Raw genomic sequence first — 6,624 nt, forward strand, 5'->3', positions numbered from 1 at the left:
GTGATGAGGAGGGAGGACGAATATGTGGGAAGAAGGGTCATGCAGATGGATGTGCAAGGAAGGCGGAAGCGTGGGCGGCCAAAGAAGAGATGGAGGGAGCTGGTAGAAGAGGACTTGAAGATGAAGAACTTGGATGTGGTGACAGCCCAAGACAGGAAGGTGTGGAGGAGACTCATTACAAACAGTGACCCCACTTAAGTGGAAGAAGCTGCAGAAGAAGAAAAAGAAGATTGTGACCCAGTCAGAACAAAGGCGAAATTTTATAAGATAACAATTCTCATGAAAAGTTGCCTTGGCGACATCTGTTGAAAACGTATGTAGCAGAAAAACAACTATTTTTACTACTCATTTGTGATAAAACGCATTTTGTTAATTGGGTTATTTACTTGGCTTCAAATTTGCTAAGATATCATGCAGTTTTCTGATTTATTTTCCCAAGATCTTTCGCCTCTTGCCAGAAAATCAGAAGATTCAAAATGTCAGTTTAAGTCAGAAACCATATCGGAATAGCCTAATCAGAGGTAGTTCTCAACCCCAAAGATAGCGAATCGTTTGCAGATGGTTAACGAAGTGCACTCGAATAAAGGTATAAATTTAAACGAATATAATTTAATTTGCTTCTTTTTAATATACCTATACATTTTGTTGAATTTGCTAATCTATCCCTTAATCTTGGAGTGAAGTACTTTTTAAATTTGGAGGGCGTTCTTCGAAGCATAAAATCTATGTAATTATATTATTTTTGGACCTTGACCATGCTAAGTTACCCTCGGCTTGAGCTTATAACTTGAATTAAGAAGCTACGCTATTAGAAAAATGCGTTGTTAATTAATTACTTAAATAACTCAAATTCAAGTTGCATAAAAATACTCGGTGGTATTAAATGGCGCAGCCCTCATTTAAAACAGTTTTAAAACTCGTGGTTTAAATGAGACATAAAAAGCATTAAGATTGAACCACTTATCTAGAGCAGTAGTATTCAAAGAAATGTGTTACGATTGATTGCCGCAAAAACTTCGAAGATTCTTGTTCTAATGTATTCTGATGTTACTACGTATATCAGTGTATGTATGGTTTGATATGCCTTAAAATAATTTGTGGCTGGTAAAATTAAATACTGATGTGATGGCTAATTAGTTATCACGTTAATATATTTACCAATACAAGTTTTCTTTTAGCGTTACTACCAGGTTATTACTTCGCAATAACAATCTGACTATAAAAACCTGCAGTATACCAACCTTATCACTCTTTTATCCCCTAAAGCCAACTGGCCTTGGATATGTTTGAAAGCAGTCTATCTAAAATAGTTTGCCAAGTAATCCACAGTTGCGAACTAAGTCATTCAGTCTATTTGCGAATGTGCATTTAGGCTAAATATAAGCAGGGAATGGATCGCAATCACCTAATATCAAGTTTGCAGATTGAATAAACAAAGGAATCAAAATTATTGTGTCATCACTGAGCTACTTGAAATAGCTACTAAATTCAAATTATTCACTGTGTGTGTGTGTGTGTGTGTGTGTGTGTGTGTGTCGTGTCGTGTCGTAATCTGGAAGAATTTCTAAAAAATGTCACAGTTTGGGATGTCAAGAAAACGGAACCCTCCACTCTGAAGTAGTAAAAACAAATTATCTGGTCACAAAGAATGAATGATTTTCTTAAATTTTTTCGATTTTTTTTTAGATTAGAAACCAGTATTTTAACATTTTAAAATTAATTTTAAAAACTTTATCCAACCTTCATCGTATGCACATGCTGAATACAAACAGATTCTGATCATTCATTTTATTTTTTGATTTCGAAATGGAAAGCATTCTACGTAATTGTTGAAGTTTGAAAAGCATTTCAAATTTATACGCACTAAACGTTTACTCTAAATAATCATTTAAGAAAAGAAATTCTGAAAATCAATTTATACCGTTTCAGTTCAAGGAATAAATTCTTCTCATAATTCCCGGAAACAACGAGGATATCAAACTTTCGTCAAACTTTTGTGTAGAATAAATTTTCATACTGTATCTCTGCTACGAGAACGATTTATTTCCCAGGAGTGCTGTTGATTGCAAGTCAGACATGCATCTATTTCGGCAATAAAAAGAAAAATTCATCTGTTATCAAAAGGCAAAAGAATCTCTTGACGATGAAGCCACTTTCCTGTTCCAGTTTTATACAGAGTTTTTTAGTATCAGTAACTGCTGTATGAAATCAGTACAAAAGAGTGTGCAACATCAAATATGAATTATTGCTTCCTTATAATAAAATCGAAGCAAATCTGGTTTATATTTGGAAAACACGTTTAGTTTAGTCGGTTGATTAAAATCTGAAAGGTTTCCCATTTTTTTTTTTTTAAGATAAACTTACTTAATTCAATACTCAATTCATTTATATGCGAGTGGTTTCATACTTCCTATCTAAGTAACGAATGGATCTGTTCAAATATTGCACGAAAGAGACGCCACATGTAATTACGTTTGCAAAATTACAACCCTGAAAGACAGTATTTAATGAATAGACGACGTCGGTTGAATGAATATGCCGAGTGCAGTCCGTAAGTGTAAATAATCCTCGCTGAGTAGTGTTGATGCCAATTGCATGTGACGGAATGGGTACAGTCACCTTCCCGGTAGTCGGCCATATTTAACACTTTAACCCACTGGCGGGATGTGACCGCACGAGCTAGCGAATAGCAATCCGTGCAATACTAACATATTTCCGAGTAGAGACTTCAATTCCCTACGAAACTTGCATTTTTGACGTTAGTGATATAAATAAACAAAAAAAAAGTACTTTGCATTGACAGAATGGACAACTAGTGCTAATAACAGACAACAACAACAACATTTGCTAATAAAACAGGAATATATTTAACAGCATTCTCAGACAAAGAGCTTAGTAAGCCCACACAAACATTGAACATTGGCACGACTAAGAATAGCAAAAGCAAGAGTTAATTTAGAAAACAGTGAAGAGAGCGAAAGTAGCAGGTTGTCAGTTCACCGAGGCTGGCCTAATCTGGCAAGCTGAGGAAGGAAAAGTACACAACTACACAACCGTTTGACACAGAGACAGGTTGTTGTACTGACATCCACAGACATCACTGTCCATACACAACAACAACCACAGACAGCTTACCGTTCACAGACCAAACAAACTGTGCCACAATCGTTAGTTGTCCGCCCGTAATGGCGAAGAAACCGACAGTGGTCAGTCCCGCCACCCACCCACACAGCACTTTCCTGCGCCAAGTAGCAACTTCGCCTCTAACGACGTTCACCAGAGAAGTGTGTCTTGCGAGCTGCAGCCAGCTAATGGCGTTGGCAACAGGCGAGGCTTCCAAACCCCGGATCTGTTGCCTCGGCAACGGAGGGTGCATGAACTAGGCATTCGTTATACTAGATGCTATTCCTCGGTGGAGTACGGGAGGAGAGAGAGTCTGATGGGCGAGTTGTTGTCATAGAAACATGACCAAACTGTAAAGTAACACCTACGACTGACTCCGCTTATTGTCCAGCCATTGATTCCCCGATTCGAGCCGCTCTTAGCATAGGAACACTAGTCGAGGTAACACAGCGGTTCTGTGTTTTAGACAGGACTGTAATCTGCTTCATCTCGCAACAAATAATGATGAGCTTCACGTGCTTTCTGCTGATGCACACAGTTCAGCGAAAAATTGTTTTGTGGCAAATCTATAACAAATGCGAATGTATCGGAAACGAATGCAATTCATGATATGGAAGTCATAAGAATGCATGCAAGAAATTATTGACGAATTTCTCTTCCTTATAGGGCAACTACAGTTGTAATTTTAGTTGCAACCTCGTGACGTCATGTTAAACGCTTTCTTAAGAGGGATGGATGTTTTTCTTTCTTTCTTTTCTTTTCTTTTCTTTTTTTTTTGAGTGAGAGAGAGAGAGAGAGAACAGAGTAATTCTAGATAAATGATTTATTCAAATATATGTTTATAAAAATATTTTAAAATAAAAACGTGTTGCACTTACTGAGACCATGTTATGTGTGTCATTATCGTCAGTAAATGCATTAGAATTATGTTTATCACGTTATTAAAATAACATGCATCGACAGATCATTTTGATGCACGGCAGTCGTGATGCAGATGTTTATTATTCCCAGCTTTGTGTACCCAAGCGTATTCTTCCCCTAAAGCTATGACCGTGCTGTAAATGGCCATTTCAGCGTTGTAATTTAAGCAGATGCCGTATAATCTTCCCACGCAGGCATTCGTAAGAAAACAGCTTTACACTCAGTGAAGCGCGACTCCAGCTTAAACTGTCGTCAGTTAAAATCTGCGATGACATTTTTTCTAGTTTTATTGCTTTAATAACCGAACACCCTCTTTAAGCCGTCTCTCGCATTTATATAATTTGACAATAAGTTTCTCTCCCGAACTAATTTGACAATTGGGTTCTCTCTTCCGACTTTGTAAACATTTCTGCACTTATCGACGTTTCAAGTAGCCGAACATAATAAAACGTTTATCTTGAAAAATGGTATTAAATCAGGTGTACTTAAGTGCACAAATACCTCCAAAAGATCAACCACAGAACCAAATATCACCGATTTGATTGTCATACCTTTTCTTTCTGCAGTACTTGAAGGGGATGCGTTCAGAATTTGAATTAAGAAATTAAGACAGCGACAAGACTGTGACAACGCCGTAGCAGGAAGGAAAATAATCGCCGTGGATACCAAAACAAGGATAGGCTGTCGTGATTTGGAATTACTGCCGAAGCAACTAAAGCTATAAGGCCGGTGCGTTATGTCTGTTAATTGCGTGTGTTCTGTTTGGTTCTGATTGGCTTGTCTGTTTGAGGGAAGAAAAACCCCAATTTCCGACAGAAAAACCCTGAGACCTCTGCATAAGTGAAACGTGGGAGAGGAGAGGAGAGGAATCTAAAGCAAGCAGACTTTACTTACAGTTTAATTACTGTAGTCTGACACATTATTTTGGAACATTTCCGGCTCCAACATCGTAACCCCACCCCCTTTCTCTATTCAAGTGATTGTGTTACAAAATTCAGAAATCTTACCTGATTCAGTTACGTAAAGCTTCAACTAGTCGCGTAGGCCATGAAATGAAACCCCAACATCATTATTTATTTATTATTATTATTTATTAATTTATTTTTTTGCAAATAATGAGTTTTACATGAATCCCAGTAGCAATCAGATTCTATAGAAAACAAAAAAAAAAAAAAAAAGAAAAAACGCCTCCTCTCGTTAATTTGAAGAAGGATTCTGAATCAGAATTTCTGTTGAGAACTTTCATGCATAAACCGCGTAAACGTTTTGTTTTCGTGCGACATTTTGAACTACCGTAAATATAAGTTACAAAAAAATCCGGGAATTATCACAGTTGCATAACAGGCCTACGTTCAAAAAACTGCAATCACGTATCCAAGTTAGAATAATAATTCTGCAAAACAGATAAGCGCAGTAATTTAACTTAATTTCTTTCTTTCTCTCGCTTCTCTGACACACGCACAGACACACACACACACACACAAACAAACAAACAAATTTCATAGACTTTCTTCATAATTATGTGTAGGAGACATCGGAGAGAAAAAAAATTTTCTTGAGTGATATCGAAATTACATTATTCACTATTTCTTTCATCTTTCATGTTTGTTATATTTTTTTTAAGATTTTAATCGTATATACGAGGGTGATCTGAAAAGTTCTCGGCCTAACAATGAAAAAAAAAACGAATTTATAATTTCAAAATTATTTTTATTTTTCAACATAATCTCCCTTAAGACTAACACATTTATTCCAGCGCCTCCCTGTGGTGGTTCTCAGTAAGATTTGCAAACTACCCCTCTACAGCTGCAATCACCTCTTGTTTTGAAGAAAAACGCTGACCAGCGAGGAAGAGTTTTAGTTTTGGGAAGAGACAGAAGTCAGAGGGAGCCAAATCTGGGGAATCGGGTGGATATTCCAATAATTCCTAGTGCAGATCCCTTAATTTTCCCATTGCCAAAACACCTTTGTGGGCAGGTACGTTGTCCTAATGAAAGATGATTTTTTTCTTCTGCAAACCGGGTCTTTTCTCACGAATTTTTTCGTCTAGTCTGGTTAAAAGATCGGAATAATATACCCCAGTTATTGTTTTACTCTTTTCAAGATAATTAATAAAAAAAAAATGCCTTTAGCATCGCAAAACACCGACGCCATGACCTTTCCTGCTGATGGAACCGACTTTGTCTTCTTTGGGCTGAACAACCTGCTTCTGTACACTGTTTTGACTGCTGTTTGCATTCTGGTCTGTAATGGTGGATCCAAGTCTCATCCGTAGTAATAAATCGACGCATAAATTCAGTTTTATTCTTGTTAAAACGCTCAGAGATTTTCATGCGAGTGCATTTTTGATCTGCTGTGAGCAAGTGTGGTATCCATCTTGCGCAAAGCTTTTTCATTTGCAATTCTTCATGCAAAATATATCCTACACGTTCTTTCGAAATGCCTATAGTCTCAGCAATTTCACGCACTTTGACTCGCCGGTCATCCAATACCATATCGCGCACTTGATCGATGATTTCTGGTGTTGTTACACTTTTTGGACGTCCTTCACGTGAATCATCTTCAAGGCTGGTACGGCTA

General features: G+C 37.2%; 1 protein-coding gene across 1 annotated transcript in view; it reads right to left on the reverse strand.

The window, feature by feature from the left end:
• Positions 1 to 3,262, reverse strand: part of LOC150100548 (adenosine receptor A2b-like) — an 86,415-nt gene extending 83,153 nt beyond the window's left edge. Inside the window, exon 1 of the mRNA XM_090402025.1 lies at positions 3,136 to 3,262. The gene's annotated coding sequence lies outside the window, so the exon portion shown is untranslated. The remainder of the gene's footprint in view (positions 1 to 3,135) is intronic.
• Positions 3,263 to 6,624: the final 3,362 nt, after the last annotated feature.

The sequence above is a fragment of the Typopeltis vanoorti genome, chromosome 12, assembly GCF_054136105.1.
Source record: "Typopeltis vanoorti isolate ZY-2024b chromosome 12, IOZ_Tvanoo_1.0, whole genome shotgun sequence".
Taxonomy (NCBI): domain Eukaryota; kingdom Metazoa; phylum Arthropoda; class Arachnida; order Uropygi; family Thelyphonidae; genus Typopeltis; species Typopeltis vanoorti.